The sequence below is a fragment of the Erinaceus europaeus genome, chromosome 1 (genome assembly GCF_950295315.1).
Source record: "Erinaceus europaeus chromosome 1, mEriEur2.1, whole genome shotgun sequence".
NCBI lineage: Eukaryota > Metazoa > Chordata > Mammalia > Eulipotyphla > Erinaceidae > Erinaceus > Erinaceus europaeus.
In genome coordinates this window covers 158,194,176-158,219,626 of record NC_080162.1, presented here as the reverse complement: position 1 = coordinate 158,219,626, position 25,451 = coordinate 158,194,176, and the positions used below count along the sequence as shown (strand labels likewise).

Genomic DNA, 25,451 nt, shown 5'->3' with positions numbered 1-25,451 from the left:
TATCTGAAAAAAAAAAAACATTTCTTGCCTCTGGGGGGCTACTTGCCTCGACGGGCATTTGCATGGGGGCGGGGAACGGCCTAGGGTCCCAAAGGCAGCTGGCTGCAACTTACTTACTATGAAACAAAACTTGTTATTAGCATATCTACTGCACGATCTAACATTTCTAATAGAGAAGGAATTTGAGACTTTTACATATCAACAACGTCTTTTAACCTTTTGTTACACCCATTCAAGATGGAGACACACCCTAGGTGTGGGCCGGAGAGGAAACCTCAGGCATGAGAATAATTAGCATAGCCATTGTGCGATCTACCATTTCTAATAGAGAAGGTAGTGTTTTATATATCAACAAGTCTATTTAACCTTTTATTTAGACCAACTTAGTTGAAATATATTGATTGTTAACTAATTTTTACCTCAGACTTTAAATGTAAGTTAATTTTTATCTTTATGAGAATTACGTTGAAAACCTTTTTCATTTATCTTTGACTAGTAAGAATTTAGCCTTAAAGCTACTGTTTACCAAACTTTAAACATACACATAAACATAGTCATTAATACACGAGGAGAGAAACCTTTGTTACGAAGACATGTCATTTTAAACACGAATTTAAATCTGTACTGTCTTAGTTGTTGGGGGGGGGTTCACCATCCGGAGGTGGCTTCCCGCGCAGCTCCACTTCTAGGAATTGCAGGTTGCGATCTCTGCACAAATCTCTGCATACTCCAGCTTGTCTGCCTTCAGACCGGACCGGCGGCTGGACATCTCGTGTGCCCAGTTTCGGCAGGGAGCCCGGGGGTCCGGGAGGCCCGGGATGGTTCCAGAATTCATAGAAAGAGGGCAGGCAGGCCAGCTTTGCAGAAGGCGTGAGCCTAGGTGCCCAGGGGTGGCGGCCATGATAGAACGCCGCGGCCCTGCCCCATGGCCCTGCCATGTCTGCTGCCCTGTTCGCAGTGGCCAAGCAGCGTGGAGGGATCAAGCGTCCAGTGCCCTGCACCACGCGGTGGAGAGCCGGCTCCTGTGGGCTGGCCTCAGGCTCCAGCATGTTGGCATCGGGCTCCAGCATGTTGGCCTCAGGCTCCAGCATGTTGGCATCGGGCTCCAGCATGTTGGCATCGGGCTCTAGCGTGCTGGCATCGGGCTCTAGCGTGCTGGCATCGGGCTCTTGCATGGTGGCGTAGGCCTCCTGCGGGCTGCGGGGCTGCGGGGTTGCTGGCGCGGTGCGCGGGGTTGTCTGGGCGCAGCCAGCTGGCTGGCTGTTTGACCAGGTGGAAACAGCAGCTCCGCGCCTTGCCTCCCGCCCGCTGGCTCTTCCTGCTGGCTGTTCTGAGTTCGCTCGAGCGAGTGGAAACCACAGAGTGGTCCAGAGATAAATGTTCCAGAAACAGCAAAACAGTCTCGTGAAGAAAGAGCAGAGGCCTTTGGAGATCTCTTCACAAGCAGAAGAGAAGGCCATCGTGCATAGGTAGCCAAATTGTCTTTACTTATCTGAGAGATGCGCAGGTCAGGTCCACGTGGGCGCCATTTGGAACAAGCCAATGTAAAGCATACGACATAGAATCACCCATGTAAAAAAAAAAAAAAAAAAAAGAATCACCCATGTAGAAGAGAGAACATCAGAAATAGGAGACATCAGAGGGGTAGATAACATAATGGTTATGCAAACAGACTGTCATGCCTGAGGCTCCAAAGTCCCAGGTTCAATTCCCCTAACCACCATAAGCCAGACCTGAACAATGTTCTGCTTAAAGAGAGAGAGAGAGAAAGAGAGAAGAAAGAAAGAAAGAAAGAAAGAAAGAAAGAAAGAAAGAAAGAAAGAAAGAGGGGAGGGGAGGGGAGGGGAGGGGAGGGGAGGGGAGGGGAGGGGAGGGGAGGGGAGGGGAGGGGAGGGAAGGGAAGGGAAGGGAAGGGAAGGGAAGGGAAGGGAAGGGAAGGGAAGGGAAGGGAAGGGAAGGGAAGGGAAGGAAGAAGGAAAGGGAGAAAACTGGCTAGACTCTTTGATTTCAAAGTAGAAGGAGAAAAAATATTTGGGAAAAATGAGGGAACTCTTCAAGAGATTGAAGACTCCACTAGAAAAGCAAATATCAGAATTATAGAGGTTTCAGAAGGAGGGGAAAAAGGGATTAGAAACCATATTCAAAGAAATAATAGCAGGAATTTTTCCAAAGTTGGGATATGGTCAGAATGTAGATGTTCAAGAAATAGAAAGAATTCCCAAATTCCTGAACCCAAATAGATCTACACTAAGATACATCATGGTGAAATAAAAATCTCAGATGTGCTGATGTGATTTTATGCTACCAACAGGGATTTGGGACCGCAACAGTCATGAAGACTGATCTAAAATAATCATATCCTGAGATACTGACAGAAGAAAACATACAGTAGATTCACAAGAAACTTGCCCGGCCTGGGATAAGGAGATTTCTCCCCCACCCCCACCCCCATCTATAAAATAAAAATTTTTTTAAGCCTTTGGCAAAAAAACAAATCAAAGTTTAGAATGTCAGGTGGGAGAGATAGCATAATAGTTGTAACAGTTATACAGATTCTCATGTCTGAGACTCCCAGGTCCCAGGCTCAACTCTCACACTACCATAAGCCAGAGCTGAACAGTGCTCTGGGGAAAACAATTAAATTCAGAGTAGCATTACTGAAACTCCACCTGAAAACACCACTAAAATGCTATGATCAGCCACCATATAGAGAGGTGAACAGTAACCAGCATCCAAGAGGGGCTCAAAAGTAGAGCACAGGAGCTGCATGCTAGAATCTGGAGCTGATACTTGGTACAGCATTTATCAAAGTGATGTTCTAGGCCTCTCCTCCATCCCCCATTCTTTTTCTCATCCTCTTGTTTTTGCAAATAAGTGATTTTTTTTCTTAAAAAAGAGGTGGTCAGAAGCAACACAAGAAAAAATTAACATTCAAACTGAAAATATTAGTTTAATCTGCTCTATTCTTACCTTTAGGTTCCTATTTATTAAACAATTTGTTCTGCTTTATGTATTACTTCCTTTTAGCCACCAAGTTGCAGATGCTACCATGACACCATCGCAACTTCTCTGGGCAGATGACCTCACCAATATATCCTATAACCGCACATCCCCAGACCCCTACCCCAAGAGGGAAAGATAAAAACAGGCTGGGCGTATGGATGAAACCTGCCAACCAGCCACCTAGAACCAATTACAGAAGTCAGACCTTCCACTTTCTGCACCCCATAAAGAATTTTGGTCCACACTCCCAGAGTGGTCAAGAATACAGAACCTTTCAATAGAGGTGATAAGATATGGAACTCTGGTGGTGGGAACTGTTTAGAATTATATTGTACACCTGTTATCCTAACTCTTGTTGATCATTATTAAATCATTAATTTAAGAAAAAGTCTGAAATGGAGTTGGGAAGTGGCATACCTGGTAGAGTACACATATTATGCACAAGAATCTGGGTTTAATCCTCCAGTCCCCACATGTAGGGGGAAGCTCCATGAGCAGTGAAGAAGTACTGTAGGTGTTTCTCTAGCTCCACCTTCCCACTCAATTTCTCTGTTAGAACAAAAAAAGGAAAGAAAAGAAAAGAAAAAAATCTGAAAGACACCATTAAAAGCTATATTTAGATTTAATATATAGACTAAATAAGGGTTACAAATCATGAAAGTAAGGATAGCATTTTAAAAGAGCAAAAATATTCAAAAACAAGGTCTGAAGTAGGAACTTTAAAATAGATCTTTGGGGATTATAGTGAGCTGGATAAAGCATCACGTCTGCCCTTATAACAAGAAAAATGCTAGTAAACAGCATATTAAGGACTTTTTTTTACCTCCTTAGATAACTTAAGATCATACGAGGAAACAACTAACCAGAAATCTTTGAAGAGATTGGTGCCTACAGGGGGAAACATTTTCTTAGCTGGAGTGAATGTTATCAGATGCCACAGAAGTCAAAGTAAAGATTCAACAAGAAGCTTTGAATGGCTAGATGACTAAGCCAAGCATTAGGCACAATAAGAGTTGGAAGCTTAAGGAATACAGATGTACAAGGATTTGGCAGTAGTACAACCTCACTGCCAGTTCAACTCTGTTTGTCCGTTTGTTTGTTTACCAGAGCCCTGCTCAGCTCTGGTTTATGGTGGTGCTGGGGACTGAACCTGGTATTTTGGAGCCTTGGGTATGAAAGTTTATTTGCATGACCACTATGCTATCTCCCCAGCCTCCAGTTCAACTCTGTAAGAAAAACTAAAAGGCATTTCTAAATTTAGGAAGGAAAAGGACTGCATAATTATAGTACTGTGCATGGTTCTTCTGTGGATAATACGTAGATAACCATAAAATACAAACACCAAATAGATAAAATACTGACTCTATTAAGAGGATGGAGGTTAATTCGGCACTTGGATAGTGAGCTTCTTTGCCTTGTGTGCCATCCAGGTTTGAACCCAGCCCCACCACCACACTGAAGGAAGTTTCACTACTGTGGTGTCCTCTCTTTCTTCGTGTGTGTGTGTGTGTGTGTGTGTGTGTGTGTGTGTGTGTGTGTGTGTGTGTGTGTCTGTGTGTCTGTGTTTGTGCGTATGTGTATATGTGTCTGTGTGTGTAAAAGAGTCTGCCAGGAGTTGAGGAATAATGCAGGCACATAGCCACAGAGACAACCCTGGTGGCAAAATAAATAAATAAATAAATATCTCCAAACTATTTTACACAGGTGCTAGACCATTTTATTGTTCCACCAACATTATAGAGCTTCTTCCACTCCACACCCTCTTTAGCACTTGTTGTGTCTGTCCTTTTTAGGTCTGTGTTGGTCCCTGAGTTGCACAGCATGCTCGTCCCATCACTGGCTATGGGACTCTGTGTTTAAATCTCTTTGTTAACTAGCTGTTCCTTTTGGGACCAAAGCAAACAATTCCTTCTACTGCCATCATGGTCCTGGAAGTCTATAATATTTAAGTTCATTATCAATTGATTATTGGCTTAAGAATAAATATATATATATATGTATGTATATTCCATGAAATACTACTCCGCAATAAAAAAAAATGATATTGTGTTCTTTAGGGCAAAATGGATGAAACTGGAATGAATTAAGAAATGAAAAACAACTACTGGAATCTAGAGAACTGACACCTGAACTTGAAAAAGACAGAAGCAAGCAAATTGCTTCTAAAACTATGGTGGTTATCTTTGGGGCATGGGAGGGTCGGGGTGTTGAACTTTGGTGGTGGGTGTGGTGCGAAAGTATACACTGTAATCTTACAATTTTGTAACCTACTATTAATCACAAGTTTAAAAAAAATGAAAAAAAGAAACAAAATTTAATTCTGAAAAATTGACTCAGGTTTGGTAAGGACTGAGCCTCCATGCCCAGTGCTTGTCCCAAAAAGAAAGTTGATTAGTTGTCACATAGATACAGGATGAATACTTCTTTAACTTTGCTCATTTAAAACAGCATGAGAAAGCAGCAGTGAGACATCATTTTAAGCCCTTCAAAAATAGAACATGGGGAAGGCACATTAGGGAGATAGCAAAATGGTTATGCAATAAGGCTTTCATGCCTGAGGCACCAAAAAGCCCAGATTTAATCCCCAGGACCACCATAAACCAGAGCTGGGGAGTGGGCTGTTAAAATATATATATATATATATATATATATAATCACTGGTACATTCGTATGTAAAACTGTGCACAGCACAGAACAGTGCTACACACAGCACAGCACACAGCACAGCACACAGCACAGCACACAGCACTGCACACAACACAGCACACAGCATAGCACACAGCACAGCACACAGCATAGCACACAGCACAGCACACAGCACAGCACTGCACACAACACAGCACACAGCACAGCACACAGCACTGCACACAACACAGCACACAGCATAGCACACAGCACAGCACAGCACTGCACACAACACAGTACACAGCACAGCACACAACACACAGCACACAGCACAGCACGGCACACAGCACACAACACACAACACACAGCACACAGCACAGCACACAGCACACACCACAGCACACAGCACACACCACAGCACACAGCACACAGCACAGCACAACTGAAACAAAGAAACTTGCAAAATTAGTAGTAGTACTACCAAACTTTTTTTTTTTTTGCCTCCAGGCTTATCACTGGGGCTTGGTGCTTGTAGCACAGATCCACTGCTCTGGTTGGCCATTTTTTTTCATTTTTATAGGATGGGACAGAAAGACATGAAGAGGGAGCAGGAGATAAAGAGGGAGAAAGATAGAAAGACATCTGCAGACCTTCTTCACCGCTTGTGAGGTGACTACTCTGCAGGGGGCTTGAGCCAGGATTCTTGAATCTCAAATTCAGATCATTGATGTGGGTCTTTGTGCTTAGTACTCTATGCACTTAACCCAGTGTGCCATTGCCTGACCCACATAGCCAAACTATTTCTTAGACTTGATGAGAACTGTGATGATTTTCAGAGGAAGTGAGGGGTAGGGGAGAAGAAAGAGAAGGAGCCTAAACAACGTTGGTGCTGGGTGTGGCTAATTACACACAAGCATATGTGGATGTGAAAATATACCCTTGGACTGGTGAGATATTGTAATGGTTATGCCTGAAGTTCTGAGGTCCCAGGTTCAATCCCCAGTATCTCCATAACCCAGAGTGAACACTGTTCTGGTTGGTTTCTCTTCTCTTCTCTTCTCTTCTCTTCTCTTCTCTTCTCTTCTCTTCTCTTCTCTTCTCTTCCCTTCCCTTCCCTTCCCTTCCCTTCCCTTCCCTTCCCTTCCCTTCCCTTCCCTTCCCTTCCCTTCACTTCTCCACTCCTCTCCTCTCCTCTCCTCTCCTCTCCTCTCCTCTTCTCTCTCTCTCTCTGTATTGCCATTTCATTAAAATAAAACCTTTTTTAAAAAGTAAATATACCCTAAAATCTTAAATATTATTACTCTTAAATCATTAATATTAAAAATAATAATAATACTTAAGACTCACCATCACCCTCCTAGTGTTTGGGGATTTCTGGAGCAGTTAGCTACACTGGAGAAGTGATACTGCCATCTTGTGGCCAGTGGCCAGTGGCCAGGGCTGCAGCTAAACATCCTACAATACAAAGCAAGGATGGGCCCTTCCTCCAGAGTATTCTGTGGCCCAAAATGTCAACGTCTCAGGTTGAGAAAGCTGGACCACAGCTATTCAGAAGGTCAGCCTTGAGGACTGCGTCATATTCCAACTAGTGAGGAGCTGGTCAGCGCTGTGGAATTTGGGGATCCACCCCAGAGCGGCTGTTCCCACTGATCACTCCATAAGTGATTCATATGCATATGGGTGTGATGACCTTTAAGCTGGGTTGCCCCCACCCCTCCCCTGTAAATCTGACCAGATAACCGATCCTGAAGCCTAATACTGGAGTGACGTTTTCAATCCAGAACTTCACTACTTGTCATCTCAGTTAATACAGTAACCTTCCACATTGACTCCCCTACCCCACCCCACCCTCTTCTACCCTACAAGACATATTATCCACTTTTGAGAGCTATGAATATTACAATAAAGGGCAGAAGTACATAGCATAATGGCTATGCAAATAGACTCTCTTGCCTGAGGCTCCAAGTCCTTCATGATCATAAGCCAAAGCTGAGCAGTGCTTTGGTTTAAAAAAAAAAAAAAAATTACAATGGGAAACTGGGGAATGTTATGCATGTACAAACTATTGTATTTACTGTTGAATGTAAAACATTAATTCCCCAATAAAGAAATAAATTTTTAAAAAATTACAAGATAAGAAAGAGCTAGACTTTCCAAGGAGAAAGTGCATTCACATGCCTGCACACACACCCAATTTAGTACCCTTAGGGATATAATGAACAAAATATTCTGTATATTTTAGGTGGGTAAACCCTCTCTAACATGGGATCACCAATTTTCAGAGAAAACTAGAATTTACACACACATCCCCATCTTGTCTAGAGAAAAATGTGGACTTTAGCCTGCTAAGAATAGAGCTCATGAGGCTGGGTGGTAGCACACCCAGCTGAGCGCACACATTAACATGAGCAAGGACACAGGTTCAAGCCTCTGGTCCCCACCTGCAGTGAGGAAGCTTTACAAGTGGTGAATCAGTGCTGCAGGTGTCTCTTTTTCTCTCCCCTCTACATTCCTTCTCCCTCCTCAATTTCTCTCTGTCCTATCAAAATAATAAATAAATATTTTTTAATGAATAAGAAAAAAAATGAGTACACATGACTGGTGAAATGGTTCAACTGGCAGAATGTTGGACTTGCATGCCTGAGGTTCCTGGTTCAATTCCCAGCACCCCATGTACCACAGTAGTGCTCCAGTATCTCTCTCTCCCTCCCTCGTGTCTGTTTCTCTCCACCTCTCTCTCTCAGCATTTAAAATATTTTAACTTTTAAGTTATTGTTGGGTAGAGACAGAGAAATTGAGAGGGGAGGAGGTAGAGAGGGAAACAGACAGAGAAGCACCTGCAGCCCTGCTTTACCACTTGTGAAGCTTCCCCCCTGCAGGTGGGGTCTCATCTCTCTCTCTCTACCTCTCTCTCTATCTCTGTGTGTGTGAGTGTGAGATATGATGTGAAACTCACATAGGATAAACAAATCTTTGAGAGAAAAAGAATGGAGCTCACTCATTTAAGAAATGACTTTTACAAAAAGTAACTGAATGATTGTACAGCAGTGTTTTATTTCTCCTATTCTTTTAACCCTACAATAGCCCATTTCTCTCTACCCCTCTGTAAAACACACAAACAAAAATGATTGTCTATTTTAACATATTGCTACTTTTTCACCTTGGCTCCAAGCCCTCGGGTCTGAAGCCAACTCATCACACTCCTTGAGTTGCACTGGCAAGGGAGAGTCATGGAGCTTAGCTCAGGAAGCCTGTTTGGGGTCAAGGTTCCTACACATTGTCCACTACATGTCAGCTTCCATTTGCTGGGCTTTCTCTTTTTGTAAATGAGCTGGGTCCTCTGGGATGCCCATTCCCTTCCCTCTCCTAGAAGGACTTTGTCCCTAGCTCTGGCAAAACAGGGGAGAAAGGCAGCTTCTTCTCAGGGACCAACTCAGAGGACACAAACTCTATGTATTTGAAAGAGTTGACAAGCTCCAATCCCCCAGAAAGTAACAACTAAAAAAATATAGCAACCCTTCCTATCTTCCTGTGACCCCAAAGTCCTCTCTCCTGGGATTTCTTTTCCTGGCTGTACATCAGAATTTGATCTGCATGTGGAGCCTGTCACTGCAGACAGCTAAGATCACAAAGGACAGTAAATCAAGTTTCTCATCTGGAGGCTTTTTGGACTTTACACAAAGAGCACATTTTAAAAAATATTTATTTATTTATTTATTTATTCACTTTTGTTGCCCTTATTGTTTTATTGCTGTCGTTATTTCTGTTGTTATTGATGTCATTGTTGTTGGATAGGACATCAAGAAATGGAGAGAGGAGGGGAAGACAGAGAGGGGGAGAGAAAGATAGACACCTGCAGACCTACTTCACTGCTTATGACTTATTCCCCTGCAGCTGTGGTGCAATATTTCTCCCTCTCTGACTCTGTCTCTCTATCTCTGTCTCTCTATAACTGAAAAAGCCATCCTGGAGCACTGAATCCAGGTCATGAGCCAAAAAAAAAGTTACCAGTTTTAAAACTATTAGAATTACATAGTGAATGTCCTCTCCTCTAGTTTCAAGAGAAAAAAAATATTGAAATTTTTGTCCACATTCTTCCCTGTTTTTTGTTTTATCATGATGTTCATCTTGTTATCAATATATCAGTCATCAATCATCTATTCAGATTATTAATTTTAATTTTTTTTATTTTTTATATTTATTTATTCCCTTTTGTTGCCCTTGTTTTTTTATTGTTGTAGTTATTAATTTTGTTGGATAGGACAGAGAGAAATGGAGAGAGGAGGGGAAGACAGAGAGAGAGGGGAGAGAAAGATAGACACCTGCAGACCTGCTCCACCGCCTGTGAAGCGATTCCCCTGCAGGTGGGAAGCCGGGGCTCGAACCGGCATCCTTACTCCTGTCCTTGCGCTTTGTGCCACCTGCGCTCAACCCGCTGCACTACCACCTGACTCCCCTATTAATTTTAATTTATCCCCCCCAAAAAAACTATGCTTATCAAGTCTTAAGTGATCTATCTACCTTTTGAGTTTACTCCACTTAGATATTGAGAATGACTTTCGACACCAGCATAGTAATCTCTCTTATTCTAGGTTTTCTTCCCTTTTTTATTGGGGGGGGGGGGGGTTAATGGTTTGCAGTACAGTTGTTGATACATAGGTACAACCTCTCATCTTCCCATTAGGTGTCTGCAAAACACTTTCTCCCCCAGCCTACATCCTTTCCCACCATCACACCTCAGGACTCTGTATGGCATTGTGTGTATAAATTAATATACCATATGAGATTCTGTCAGACTCCTGAAAATTTTTTATCAGTCACTTAATAATGGTTTGCAAAATTGCAAGATTTTACAGATATAGTTTCACACCACATCCACCACCAATGTTCTGTTATCCCCTCCTCATAATCATTTTAAGTTCTCATAAAATCTAAGACACAGTTTGGTTCATATATATATTGCACATGCATAATTACAACAATTTTGCAATATGCTTTGTTTTACATATGTTACTGATCATCTGTACTTTTGCATTTTAATAACTTTTGCTATTTTCTCTATTGGTTTGTCATTTTTTCTTTAAACAAATGACACATGATGAATCTGAACATTTTGCCATTTATATGTGTGACAAATATGTTCTTCCAATATGTCATTTATCTCTGTGTTTTTTGGCATCCTTCACTATTTTAAATCCTTTATACTTTTTTGTAGTCAAATTTACTTCTCTTGTTTTTTCTTTCCTCATAAGAAATCCTCCAACCCTGAGTTTATAAAAATGTACATCCTATTTGACTATAGCCCCTTTTTGATGGGAACATTTCATCCTGACTAAATTTCCACATACTCTCCCACATACATTCCTTTTCAGAATTAACTTATGGAACTTAAAAGAGCTCACCTGGTAGACAAGGCACACAGCCCTGGTTCATGTCTTAGCATCATGGGAAGTTCTGGTGGTGTGGTGTCTATCCGTCTCCCTCTTTCTTTCTGAAATAAAAACAATGAAAATGTCTTCCCAGGAATAATGGAATAATCCATATACACACACCAAAAAAAAAAAAAAAAAAAGAATTAGGGGGGTTGGTTGGTGGCGCACCAGGTTAAGCGCACATAGTGCGAAGTACAAGAACCGCACAAGGATTCTGGTTTGAGTCCCTGGCTCTCCACCTGTAGGGTGGTCACTCCACAAGTGGTGAAGCAGGTCTGTAGATGTCTATCTTTCCCTCTCCCTCTCTGTCTTCTCCTCCTCTCAAAATTTCTCTGTCTTATCCAACAATAACAGCAACAGCAACAATGGGAAAAAGATGGCCACCAGGAGCAGTGAATTCATAGAGCAGGCACAGAGCCCCAGCAATAATCCTGGAGGCAAGAAGGAGGAGGAGGAGAAGGATTAACTTGTAAAATATATGATTCATTCTAGCCAAGGAGATACAGGCAGAAGTGGCGCTTATGTTTCTGTCACATGTAGCCCTGACGAGCTCTCTCTCTTATCCGGTAGCACATCTCAAAACCAAATGTTTCCAATTGCAATAACTGAAATCACCACCGAAAGGAATTTCCTTGGAGAGTCTCCTCACTTCAGACTTTGCATAATCAACTAGTCCAATGTTAAGCAACTGGGATCCTAAGAGAGTTTTTATTTTTTAAACATAATTAACACAATGAGGTATATTTTTGTGTGATTTTTTTTATATTTTTATTTTTTCCATTTTTTTCAGTTGGGTGGGGTTTATGAGTCACAATACCTCTGTTTACACATGCATATGGTTTCCCTGTTCTGCATAAAAGATGTCTGCTGCACACTTTTACCCCCAAACCAATCAGGGGCTTCATGCCCCTTCTTACCCGCGTGCCTTACTTTGTTGCAGTACCCCTCCCCATTCCAAGTGTCATCCCTTATTCCCCACTTCCTAACTGTGTTTCCCAAGTTCCATTTACATGCAGAGTTATCCCATATTCATTCTTCTTTTCTTGACCTATCCCACCCAACATTTTTTCTTCTGTTACCAGCAAAGATGAGGCAAAAATTGAGATTTAGGAGTTTCTGGTCTGCTGTCTAGGCCTTTGATAGTTGGCCTTCATTTAATCACATTGGTCCTATCACTCTGTCCTTTCTATGCTCCCTTTTCCTTTATTGATGGCCCTTTTGTTGCTTTTGCTTGAGTGTACATCTATATTCTACTGATTACCTCATAAGAGTTCTTTTACTTCTCTCACAGTACTCATGTCAATCGTTCTTGCAGGGCAGGGTTGGTGGTGGTGAATTCCTTCCGTTTCTGTATGTTTGGGGAGCTTTTGTTTTCTCCTTCATACTTGAAGGATATAGTGTATGTAGTTGATAATTGTTACCTCTTAAGATTGAAAATGTCATTTTATTTTCTTCTTGCTTCTCAGGTGTTGAGAAATACAATGACAGCTTTATGGTTCTGCCTCTGTAGGTCACTTCTTCCTTTCTTTGCAGTTTGCAATATTTCTACATTGTCCTTACTTTTGGACAATGTTACTATGATATTTCTTTTCTTTTTAAAGATTTTATTTATTTATTAATGAGCAAGATAGGAGGAGACAGAAAAAAACAGACATCACTCAGGCACATGTGCTGCTGGAGATTGAACTCGGGACCTCATGCATGAGTCCAAAGCTTTATCACTGCACCACATCCCAGACCACTACTATGGTATTTCTTGAAGTTGTTTAGGTTCAGTAGCTTTGGTTTTCTTTTTAGCTTCTACTATAGCTAGTTTTTCACCATTAACTAGATGTGGGAAGTTTTCTGCAATAATTTCTCTGAATATGTTCTCTGCTCCTCTCTCTTTCTCTTCATCTTCAGGGACCCCAGACACTTTCAAATTCTTCCTTCTGATGGAGTCTACTAACTCACAGGGAACTGCCTCATTTTTGTGAACCTTTCTTCTTCAACTGCTTTGCTTTCTAAGAGTGTAGAGGTTTTGTCTTCTATTTTTGCTATTCTGTCCTCAAGCTGATTTATTCTTGATACAAGACCTCTCAAGTAGGCTCTCCTGCTGTCAAGGCTATTTTTTAGTTCCTGTCTTTCTTCTCGGGGCTCTCTTTGTGAAATTCTTAATTATGTGGTAAATAGGTCTCAAGATTCCTTAATATGAGTTTGTATGTTATGGTTGGAGTCCTCAGTAGCCTTGATAATTAGCTTCCTGAAATCACATTCAGACATGTTTTCATAATCCTTATGGAGATAGATATTTGTATTCTTCTCCATATTTTTGTTGGGTGTGGTTTCTGCTGTTCAAGGGGCAAGTGGCACAGTGGTTTGTTTTTGTGGTATGTGGCGGGGGAGTAGCACCTTCTCTGTTAACTTAGATTAGGCTGCAGTAAACCCTCAGTGGATTATGGGTGATTCACTATGGTTTCCCACAGCTTCTTTTCCCACTCCTGAATTATTATCCCAAGCTAAGGGTCTTGCTGTGCCTGCCTTTTTCAGACTGCACCGTGGTCTCTGACTGCTCTATTGCACTCCCCCGAGCTGCTGCCCCCCCCACTCCATATGTAGAAATCAAGATGGTCACATGGCGCTAAACTCAAGGACCGGCTTAAGGATCCCGGTTTGAGACTCCCACTCTCTACCTGCAGGGGGGTCACTTCACAAGCAGTGAAGCAGGTCTGCAGGTGTCTATCTTTCTCTTCCCCTCTCTGTCTTCCCGTCCTCTCTCGATTTCTCTCTGTCCTACCCAACAACAATGACAACAATAACAACAACAATAACAACAACAACAATAAACAACAAGGGCAACAAAAGGGGGGAAATGGCCTCCAGCAGCAGTGGATTCGTAATGCAGGCACCAAGCCCCAGCAATAACCCTGGAGGCAAAAAAATAGAGAGAGAGAAGGGGGTGGGAGGTAGCGCAGCAGGTTAAGCATACATGGCGCCAAGCGCAAGGACCAGGTGTAAGGATCTAGGTTCGAGCAAGAGGGTCACTTCACAGGTGATGAAGCAGATTTGCAGGTGTCTATCTTTCTCTCCCCCTCTTTCTTCCCCTCTTCTCTCAGTTTCTCTCTGTCCTATCCAACAACAACAACCGCAATGGCAAAATAACAATAACAACAAGGGCAACAAAATGGGGAAAATGGCCTCCAGGAGCAGTGGATTCATAACGCAGGCACCAAGCCCCAGCAATAACCCTGGAGGGAAAGAAAAAAAAAAAAAACAGAAGAGAAGAGAAACACGATTTTTAGCCAAAGGAGGTCAAGGTCAGCAATCTAACAGAACTAGTCCTTTTGAACTTCCTTTCTATTATGTTGTCTGATAAAATCTGTTACACTGAGAATTGCTATGGTCCCTCTAATGATGATCAGTTGTGTTTGTTACACAAGGGATGATTTAAGGGAACACATATAAGACAGTGACAAGTCAACCTAAGGATGTCAAATTTGAATTCCCAAAATAATTGAAATTATATTAGTTCAGTAGAGACAAGAGTATTTTTTTCTGTGCTGTAAGTAATCAATAATTTATTTAGTAAATACTATAATAATGAAGCACAGCATTAAGAATGCAACAGAGGGACTAAGGAGATTGCATAATCATGTTATGCAAAAAGCCTTGCATGTCTGAGGCATCAAAGGTCTCCAGTTCAATGCCCAGCACTATAAGAAGCCAAAGCTGAGTACTGTTCTGGTAAAAAGAAAAAAAAAAAGTGATGATGCTGGGAAAACTGGACAGTCATGTATAGAAAAGTAAAACTAGGCCACCCCTTAACACCATGCACCAAAATCAAATCAAAATGGATTACAAGCTCTAAAATAGAGGAAAACATTCCCCATCTTTGCCTCACTTTGGATGGAGTTTGAAGAAATAGTGTTGGGTGGAATGAGTCAAAAGGGAGAAATGAATACCGGATGACCTCACTCATAGTTGTAACTTGGGAGATAGGGACAAAAAGATAAAACACAAAGTAAAACTTGGACTGAGGTTGGTGTACTACACCAAAGCAGAAGACTATGGAGAGGAAGGGGAAGAGAGGAGACTGACTGAGGGAGAAAAGGTTTGGAGGCTTAAGCTGGGAGTGAGAGTATTTTGTGGATACCCATTATAGGGAGATGGGAAATTGTACCCATATGTCAACAACTATAAACCATTAGCCAATAAAATTGAAAAAAAAAAGAGTTGTAGCCTAATAAGAAGAAAGGATTATAACTATTCTACACAAATAAATGTAGAAATTTCTGTAAAATGTCTAGAAATATGCATGCCTAGAAAAACAATTTACTAGAACCAGTGCAAGAAGAAATGCACAATCTTAAAAGTTATTTCTTGGGGCCAGGTGGTGGCGCACCTGGTTGAGTGCACGTTACAATGTGCAAGGACCCAGGTTTGAGCCCCTAGTCCCTACCTGCAGGGGGGAAGCTTCACAAGTGGTGAAGCAGTGCTCCAAGTGTCTCTCTCACCCTCTCTATCCCTCCCTTCCCTCTCAATTTCTGTCTTTATCCAATAAATAAATAAAAATAAAAATAAAAAAATTTTTAAGTTATTTATTAAATATATGAATCAGTACATAAAAACTTTCCATCTACCATGGTGTGGTGACTTACTTATACACACCATAAATGGGTGTGAAGCTACATTCCTGAAATCTTTCAATTCTGTAAACATACTAAGTCACTAATATAATGATATAATGATAATAAACTGTTAAATTGGTAATAATAAAAACTTTTTTTAAAAAAACCTTCCAATAAGTGACCTCCATACTCAGACAACTTCACCAATACACAACACTACTAAATAGTTCTTTAAGGATCTTCACAGATCTTCACAGAATTGCTGACCCAGCCCAACACTAAACATTTCTTTAAATATTGGCAGAACTCTTTTCCGCATAAATTTTAAAGACATTTTCAATTAAGCAAATCCAATTACAAAGACTAAGGCAAGCATAAACCTATGGGACTACATCAAATTAAAAAGCTTCTTCACAGCAAAAGAAACCACTACCCAAACCAAGAGACCCCTCACAGAATAGGAGAAGATCTTTACATGTCATACATCAGATAAGAGTTTAATAACCAACATATATAAAGAGCTTGCCAAACTCAACAAGACAATAAATAACCGCATCCAAAAATGGGGGGAGGACATGGACAGAATATTCACCACAGAAGAGATCCAAAAGGCAGAGAAACATATGACAAAATGTTCCAAGTCTCTGATTGTCAGAGAAATGCAAATAAAGACAACAATGAGATATCACTTCACTCCTGTGAGAATGTCATACATCAGAAAAGGTAACAGTAGCAAATGCTGGAGAGGTTGTGGGGTCAAAGGAACCCTCCTACACTGCTGGTGGGAATGTAAATTGATCCAATCTCTGTGGAGAACAGTCTGGAGAACTCTCACAAGGCTAGAAATGGACCTACCCTATGATCCTGCAATTCCTCTCCTGGGGATATATCCTAAGGAACCCAACACATCTATCCAAAAAGATCTGTGTATACATATCTTCTTGGCAGCACAATTTGTAATAGCCAAAACCTGGAAGCAACCCAGGTGTCCAACAACAGATGAGTGGCGGAGCAAGTTGTGGTATATATACACAATGGAATTCTACTCAGCTGTAAAAAATGGCGACTTCACCGTTTTCAGCCGATCTTGGATGGACCTTGAAAAATTCATGTTATGTGAAATAAGTCAGAAACAGAAGGATGAATATGGGATGAATATCTCACTCTCAGACAGAAGTTGAAAAACAAGATCATAAACGAAATCACAAGTAGAACCTGAAATGTAATTGGCATATCACACCAAAGTAAAAGACTCTGGGGTGGGAGTGAGTGGGTGGGAAGATGTTGGTATGTTCCCTTCCCCCCGACCTCTGAGAAGAATTGGTTTGCCCCTTGCTAGTTTTGCACCCGCTTTCTCCCGGCCCCCTATGCTAAGGACGGGCAGAGTCCCAGCAGCAGCAGCGGAGAAAGGATGATGGAGAAAAGCACATGGTGTGGTGATTTGCCCGTTAGTGAATAAAGATTAAACTGCGTTCTCAGCCCAGCCGTGTGTCTCTGGTCATCTCTGTTACCCGCCCGTGAAGCCAGCCCGGATAAAACAACAGGGAGAATACAGGTCCATGTAGGATGATAAATGACATAGTGGGGGTTGTATTGTTAAATGGGAAACTGGGGAATGTTATGCATGTACAAACTATTGTATTTACTGTTGAATGTAAAACATTAGTTCCCCAATAAAGAAATAAAAATAATAAAATAAAAAAATAAAAAATAAACATTTCTTTAAGGATCTTCACAGATCTTCACAGAATTGCTGACCCAACCCAACACTAAACATTTAAGAAGAAATTATACCACCCTTACATGTCTAGACATTTCTGAAGAGCAGAGAAGAGTGTCTGGGAAAGTTACTCAGTGTTTAGAGCACCTTGCTTGTAACATAGTGTCCTAGGTTCCATATCCAGCACTTTATAAGCCACAGTGATGCTATTATCTCTCTCTCTCTCTCTCTCTCTCCATCTATCTATCTCCCTCTATCTATCTATCTCCCTCTCTCCCCCCTCTCTCCCTCTCTCTCTCTCTCTCTCATAAAATTTAAATTGTTAAAAGAACAGAAAAGAGACAGCTACTTGTTGATGAAACTTTCACCAACTCTATAACAAAACCTGAAACAAAAAAAAAATCTATTGGAAAAGATACAAGACAATCCTTGTTATAAAGATGATTTCTTTTAGTCAAAAAGTAACAACAGAAATTATAGATATCTTTGGCAGATAATGACTGGGAGGGGAAATGAGGTGGGTTTATCCAGGGTGCTGGTGACGTTCTATAGCATGCTATGAAGAACATTCATCTTGGAATAACTGATAAAAAAATACATGCACTTTATATTTTATGTGTTTCCATAGTTTTATGTGTTTTACACCAGAGCATGGCTCAGTTCTGGCTTATGGTGGTGCAGGGGATTGAACCTGAGACTTCGGAGCCTTGGGGATGAGAGGCTCTTTGCATAACCATTATGCTATCTACCCTCACCCTGTTTCCACAGTTTTTAATATAGAGTACAAGAATCCCTTATTGCCTCTCCTTTAAGCCATACTGCCTAAACTTTTCCTATGCGACCATTTTTCCAGTCACAAGCCCAGAGGATGTAATTAATATTTGATAAAAGAACTGCAAGAGCAAATCCACAACACAGTGTCACATACACAGCTGAGGTTCAAAAAAAAATGTTTACCATATAGTAGGCATTTATTAAAGTTATTAATTTTTATAGCATTTGACTTTTCATATACTACTGAGCTGTATTTCTTTTTTTAATTTTTATTTATAAAAAGGAAACCAGGTTCCAGATGTCATCAGGATGCCGGCCAGGCTTCCCTGGACTGAAGACCCCACCAATGTGTCCCGGAGCTCCACTTCCCCACAGACTCATCCTACTAGGGAAAGAGAGAGGCAGACTGGGAGTATGGATCAACCAGTCAATGCCCATGTTCAGCGGGGAAGCAATTACAGAAGCCAGACCTTCTACCTTCTGCAACCCACAATGACCCTGGGTCCATGCTCCCAGAGGGATAGAGAATGGGAAAGCTATCAGGGGAGGGGGTGGGATATGGAGATTGGGTGGTGGGAATTGTGTGAAATTGTACCCCTCCTACCCTATGGTTTTATTAATTAATCCTTTCTTAAATAAATAAAAAAAAAAGAAAAGAAAGAAAAAAAAAAAGGAAACACTGACATTTTTATATTTTTACACAAATCAATGAACCACCAAGTGAAATCTCAGGAGGGAAAAACCAAGCTTTCTGCCAAACCTTTTCATTGCCAGTTTCAGTGGAGTCAGTAGGGAATAGGACCACCAATATGAGAGCTGAGTGAATAAACATGATGTGGGGGGTTAGAGGCAGACTGAAAAGAAAATGGGGAAAGTGAGGCAGAGATGGTTTGAGGGAAAGATGGAAGTAAAGCCCTGGTTTTTTTTTTTTTTTTTTTTTTTTTTAATGTTCCTGGTAGCTCCCGGTGGGAGGCTGACTTTACCACCCTCCATTGGAATTAGCAGTATAACCTGTGGCCAGACCGCCATTGGAATTAGCAGTAAAACCTGTGGCCAGAAGCTAGCTAGACTAGGGCCTGTGCCTTAGACACCCATCACTGACTGGAACTGGCAGAAGGAAAACCTGTGGCCAGAGGCTAAGAGGAGTCATCCCCTAAGTGGGAGAGTCTTGGCCTAGCTAGCACTGCAAATATCCAATAACCATACAGGTCAAGAAGTCAAGCATGAAGGATGCCTGCATCCACCTAAGAGCCCTCCAGGCATTTGGTGTCTGAGCTGGCCTCCCTGCTCCAGAGGTACCTGACCTGGACTGGCAGTCAGCTAGGGCTTCCTAGCTGAGCTGAGCCTTAAAGAGCAGCTGGGTGGCCCTGGGGAACTCCATGGAAGGTGAAGTGGTGCATCTCCTTTCTGTCTGTCTGTCTGTCTGTCTCCTCTCCCTTTCTCACTCTCTGTATTTCACTCTAAACTATAGAGCTAGAGAGATAACATAATAGCTCTGCAAAATCTCATGCCTGAGGCTCCAAAGGACCCAGGTTGAATCTCCCAGAACAGTGCTCTGGTGAAAGGGTGAAAGGAAGGGAGGAAGGCAGGCAGGAAGGAAGGGAGGGAGGGAGGGAGGAAGGAAGGACAAACTGGGTTGTCTTCCTCTATTTGTCTCAAATACCAAGGAACCAGAAACCCCTAGCACATCTGGCTGTAGACCAGTGACTGAAGATGTTCCTGATTCTTCAAGCAGGGGCAGGGGGGAGGGGGCTCTTTAATGAAGAGAGCTGCAATCTCTTATTGTGGCACAGTGGATAAGCCACTGGGCTCTCCAGCATGTGATAAATTCAATCCCTGGCACCACATATGCCAGAGTGATGCTCTGGTGCTCTATTTTTCAATCTCTCCTCCCCTGCCACATCCCCTTTCTCCTCCTCCTCTTCTCTCTCATACATAGATAAGAACTAATACTAAAAATAATAAAGGAGGTATATTCTCAAGCATGAGGTCCTGAGTTCTATCCCACCAGCTGCCAAGCTCTCCTTTAAGGAACTTCAAAGAAACCACATATCTCGTCCAAGATCACACGGGAAAAAGAGAGCAAAGTCTCCCATCCCCGAGCACAGAGCCAAGATGGCTGCATGAAGGCAAGCCTGGGGAACTTCTGCTCAAGAGATCTCTTCAGGTTCTGATCTTCTTGACCAGAAAGGTGATTTCAGAGAACAAGAGGAGCCTCAGAAAAGGGAAGGCAAAGTCTCCCATCTCCATCTGCGAATCTCTAATTTCTTTCTCTGGGCAATGAATTTTCTTAGAATTTAACTAGATTTACTTATTTTATTTATGTGTGTGTGTGTGTGTGAGAGAGAGAGAGAGAGAGAGAAAGAGAGAAAGCCAGGAGTATACCATTCTATGGTATTTATAGCCTTGTGGGTATTTCCTGAGATACTTTAAGCACCAGCAGCAGTGCAGAAAGCAGCACAGTGGCTAGAGCACTGGATTTTAAATTACGACATCTCAAATTCAATCCCAGGCAGCACACATGTCAGAGTGATGGTCGGCTTCTCTCTTTCCTCTCTCTGGAGTTAATACTAATTGCTTAAGAAGCACATAGAAACTTTAACATTCGTCAGTTAAACACAGAAGTCTTTTTTTAACTTAATGGCGGTTCCCACTATAATGGATTTTACTTTTTTTTCTTCTTAATATTGTTATCAGGATCTTTGCCAGTTCATAACATCTAAACTTGAAGGCTAGGGAGATAGCTTGATGTTTATGTAAAAAGCTTTCATGTGGGAGTCAGGCAGTAGCGCAGTGGGTTAAGCACAGGTGGGCCAAAGCACAAGGACTGGCATAAGGATCCCGGTTCGAGCTCCTGGCTCTCCACCTGCAGGGGAGTCACTTCGCAGGCGGTGAAGCAGGTCTGCAGGTGTCTATCTTTCTCTCCTCCTCTCTTTCTTCCCCTCCTCTCTTCATTTCTCTCTGTCCTATCCAACAACAATGACATCCATAACAATAATAATAACTACAACAATAAAAAACAAAGGCAAAAAAAAAGAAAGAAAACCTCCTTAGGGAAAACACTCTTCCATTTTCAAAACTTAAACATCATGCACAATTAGGCAAACTGCTCTGCTGCTTCAAATATCCATCTGAGCAGGGGATGAGGGAAGGCTATCAAAATAATGCCGAAGCACCCTGTGCTCTGCTGTGAGCAGCACTGTAGACAGAGGCTATGCGCTGTGCTAACTACACTAGTGGCCTCAGGACATCAGCTCACTAACTAACACCAGTCCTCACCCCTTGACCTCTCGTTAGGCCCTCTGCCCAAATCTTTTGTTCTCCTTAATGTATTCATGCCTTCAACCTTGCAAGAAGTATTTTCTGAGCAGCTCCTATATATGGACACTGTGCCAAGTGCTAGAAATATACCAGTAACAAGCCAGGTCTTCCCAAGTCCTCGCCTCGTCCTCCTTTTTGTATGCTCTTTACCTTGATGGGAGAAAAAAAAAAAAATAGTGGCCAAACATTTTAGTGATAGGGTGCCTGGATTCTTGTCCCAACTCCATTGCTACTCTCAGACAATCCATTTAAACCTCCCTGGATATAAGTATAGTTCTCAGGAAATGAAAGCATGAACAAGAGCAGTCTCCAAGAATGTGTCTATGGATTGCTTGCAGAAGCTCCTAACTACTCTCTTTGTTCCTCCCCCACCCCTCCCCATACACACACTTTTTGCATAATACAGCAAGGGACTAAGCTTGCTAAAATGCTATGTCAGATCTCCCTACTCCTCTGTTCAAAACTCTCCAGGGGTCTCACTCAGAATTGAAAGGAATTCCTTCCTGTCCCTTGAAGGTAGATACCATCTAGTGGAGATCCACCTGCACAACTGACTGCCACCTCCCCCTCACACAGTCCCAAAGGGAACAAACCCCTCCACTAGCTGCATTTTACACACTTGAACCATACTGTCCTCTCAGGATGTTGGCCTTTGCTCTTGGAGCTGCCTGGAAGTATCTCAAGGACTTCCTCTCCCCCCTCTGAGGTTCTGGCTAGATCTTTCACTTTCTTCAGGCCTACAATGTTGCTCAGTGTTAGAGCACATGAGTTGTGCGTATGAGGCCCTAGATCTGATTTCCGGCACCAAATGCCCCCTTTATAAAAGGCACCCTCTTGACATGGCCACCACATATCAGAGAACTGCTGTGTCACTCTGGCTCTTGCCTTGTTTTTTGTTTTTAATGCCCGATTGCCTAAAACATCACATGTGATCTCATTTATCTTCTATTTCCTCCCACTAGAAGACAGTCTATTAGAATAGGGGTCTTCACTTCACAATGTATTGTAGAAAATAAGACAGTAATATCCCCAGTGCCTAGAATAGACTCTAGCACACAGTAAATGTACAGTTAATGTCTGTTGAATTGATTAAAAAAATGAAATATAACAATGTTATAACATCACTCTCACAGCATGTAAAAATGTATTGATACAATACAGGAATCTATAATGAGACAGTAAAGTTTTGGAATCTGGCAACACAGAATAATTACCAACAGAAATGAACCATAAGCATAAGCCACAACATTCTAGGAAGACCTCTGCTTCACAGCATGTAGGTGAAATAAGATTAGACCTAGTGCTAATTCTTCAGTGCAGCTTCCAGTGGTGAGGAATAGACATTCTTCTCATAATATGACTTGGGTCCAGAGAGGCTATTTAGTCAATATCATCCAGCCCTTTGGGAGCAGAGAAAAATATCAGAACATAATTCCCAGACTCCTTAGTCTAACATTGCTTATTTTCAATAGTGCCCTACACAAGACAAGAAGACTGCGTATATGACTGCCAGCATGAGAAATATGTGAGGATGGGGTAAAGAGTAGAACAATCACAAGGAACCGGGCCTAATCAGCTTCTGAAGTGGTTGCAAATTCCAGGTGTTCAATGTGCTATTCACCTTGTATACTGTCATACCTCAATGTCTTGCACATGTTCACTTCCTGGGTGCCAGTTAGATAAAAGTACCTGCTCAGGATAAACAGAAACCACTGGGGGGAGGAAAGTGACCCAGATAGCAATCACTCCTATTCTGAGAACAACAACCCACTCCCAATACACACACAGAGTATCTCTACAGAAGGGGACAGTGACTTAGACACACTGCAGGCACTCCCACCAGCTGAGCAGTCAAAACAACGTCCAGTCACAGTTTTCTCAGTACTTCCAGAGACACCAGTGATAGACATGGATGCATATTTACATGCTTATGTGGACAGAGACCCAGAAATACAAATATATATGTGTGTATGTATGTATATGTATATATATATATCCTTAAATTCACGACAGAATTAAGGCAAATATGAATCTTAAGTTAATTTACATATACAGAAGTATGCATATTGGTTTTGACCATGTTCACAAATACACACCTGTAAATACATTCAGAGATAGCGTGGATCTTGTGGTATGCCTGTTAAGAGGAAATGAGAACCCACAACAACCCTGGGTCCATACTCCCAGAGGGATAGAGAATGGGAAAGTTATCAGGGGAGGGGATGGGATACGGAGAGCGGGTGGTGGGAATTGTGTGGAGCTGTACCCCTCTTATCCTACAGTTTTGTTAATGTCTCCTTTCTTAAATAAAAAACAAAAAATAAAAATAATAAAATAAAATAAAGAAGGAAATGAGAGGGGCCAGGCGGTGGCAGATAAGCATACACATTACAGTGCTCAAGGACCCGGGTTCAAGCTCCTGGTCCCCACCTGCAGGGGGAGAGCTTCACAAGTGGTGAAGCAGAGCTGCAGGTGTCTCTCTGTCTCTCTATCTCCCTCTCCTTTCTCAATTTCTGTCTCTATCCTATAATAAATAAATAAATACATTAAAAAATTTTTTAAAAAAAGAAGGAAATGAGATGATGTGCAATGTACAATAGTGCCTGGTTCGTAGGAGGCATGTTAATAAAGGTGAGAGAGGGTACAAGTTCAGACCTACAGGAATAGAGGTTACATAGGCTCCTATGCTGAATATGGGCCCCAGATCAAATCAGTGGGGTTTACAGTCTACAATATTTGTACACGTTTTCCATATTTGGGAGCTACTCTCTTCCCTGATTCAGCTTTCTAGTCCTCTTTTCAGCCATGACATCATCTCCCCAGACAATAACCTGGGTCCACCTGCATATCAGATGTCAGGCTCAGGCAAAAACTAATATAAAGTCATGGGCCCCTTGGAATATACCTAAAATAGACCTACTAGCTAGTTCCAAAACAGAGACCCCAAATCTTCATCTGCACTATTCCAGCCTTTAGGTTCATGATTAGTCAACAATTTGTATGGCTTTATATGTTAACTCTTTTTCAGCCACCAGGTTCTAGATGCTACCATGATGCCAACCAGACCTCCCTGGACAGATGACCACCAATGTGTCCTGGAGTCCCGATTCCCTAAAGCCCCCTGCCTACTAGGGAGACAGGCAGGCTGGGAGTATGGATTGACCTGTCGACACCCATGTTCATCGGGGAAGCAATTACAGAAGCCAGACCTTCCACCTTCTGCACCCCATAATGACCCTGGGTCCATACTCCGACAGGGTTAAAGAATAGAACAGCTATCAGAGGAGGGGATGGGATACGGAGCTCTGGTGGTGGGAATTGTACCCCTCTTGTCCTATGATCTTGTCAGTGTTTCTATTTTATAAATAAATTAAAATTTAAAAATTTAAAAAAAAAAAAGGAGAGAGGGATGGATGTATAGATGATAAGATAGTGACACTGGATATTGTTGAAAAAGGCGGAAGGCATTTTTGCATAGAGGAATACATCATGACTTTTCTGACAACCCAATAGATGATAATGATGGCTAGCTAGATAACAGATAACCAGGCTGGTGAGACAGCATAATGGTTATGCAAAAAACGTTTGATGCCTTAGGCTCCAAGGTCCCAGGTTCAATCCTCAGCTGAGCAGTGCTCTGATATCACTCTCTTTTTCTCTGTATCTCTCTCATTAAAAATAAATAAAGAAGCCAGGTGGTAGTACACCTTGTTGGGTGCATACATTATAATACACAAGGACCTGGGTTCAAGCCCCCAGTTCCCACCTGCAGGAGCAAAGCTTCACAAGGGGTAAAGGGCCCTCTCTCCCTCTCCCCCTCCCTCTCCCCGCCCCCTCCTGCTCTATCCTCCTCAATGTCTCTGTCCAAAATAAATATTATTTTTAAAATCTGGGAAATTTAGTCATGAGACTTCTTCATTCTCTGCCTGCTGACCTACTTCACCCTGTAACTCAAGTTCATCCAGTGTC

At 42.0% G+C, this 25,451-nt stretch overlaps 2 long non-coding RNA genes across 2 annotated transcripts in view; both read right to left on the bottom strand.

Moving 5' to 3' along the window:
* LOC132540553 (uncharacterized) overlaps positions 1-25,162 on the bottom strand; it is a 31,060-nt gene extending 5,898 nt beyond the window's left edge. The window contains exon 1 of the long non-coding RNA XR_009551756.1: positions 23,579-25,162. This is a non-coding gene — a long non-coding RNA (uncharacterized LOC132540553). The remainder of the gene's footprint in view (positions 1-23,578) is intronic.
* On the bottom strand, positions 18,829-20,327 carry LOC132540542 (uncharacterized). Its single transcript, XR_009551745.1, has 2 exons — positions 19,209-20,327; positions 18,829-19,172 (listed from the first exon to the last, which is right to left on the bottom strand). It is a non-coding gene; the product is annotated as an uncharacterized LOC132540542 (long non-coding RNA).
* Positions 25,163-25,451: the final 289 nt, after the last annotated feature.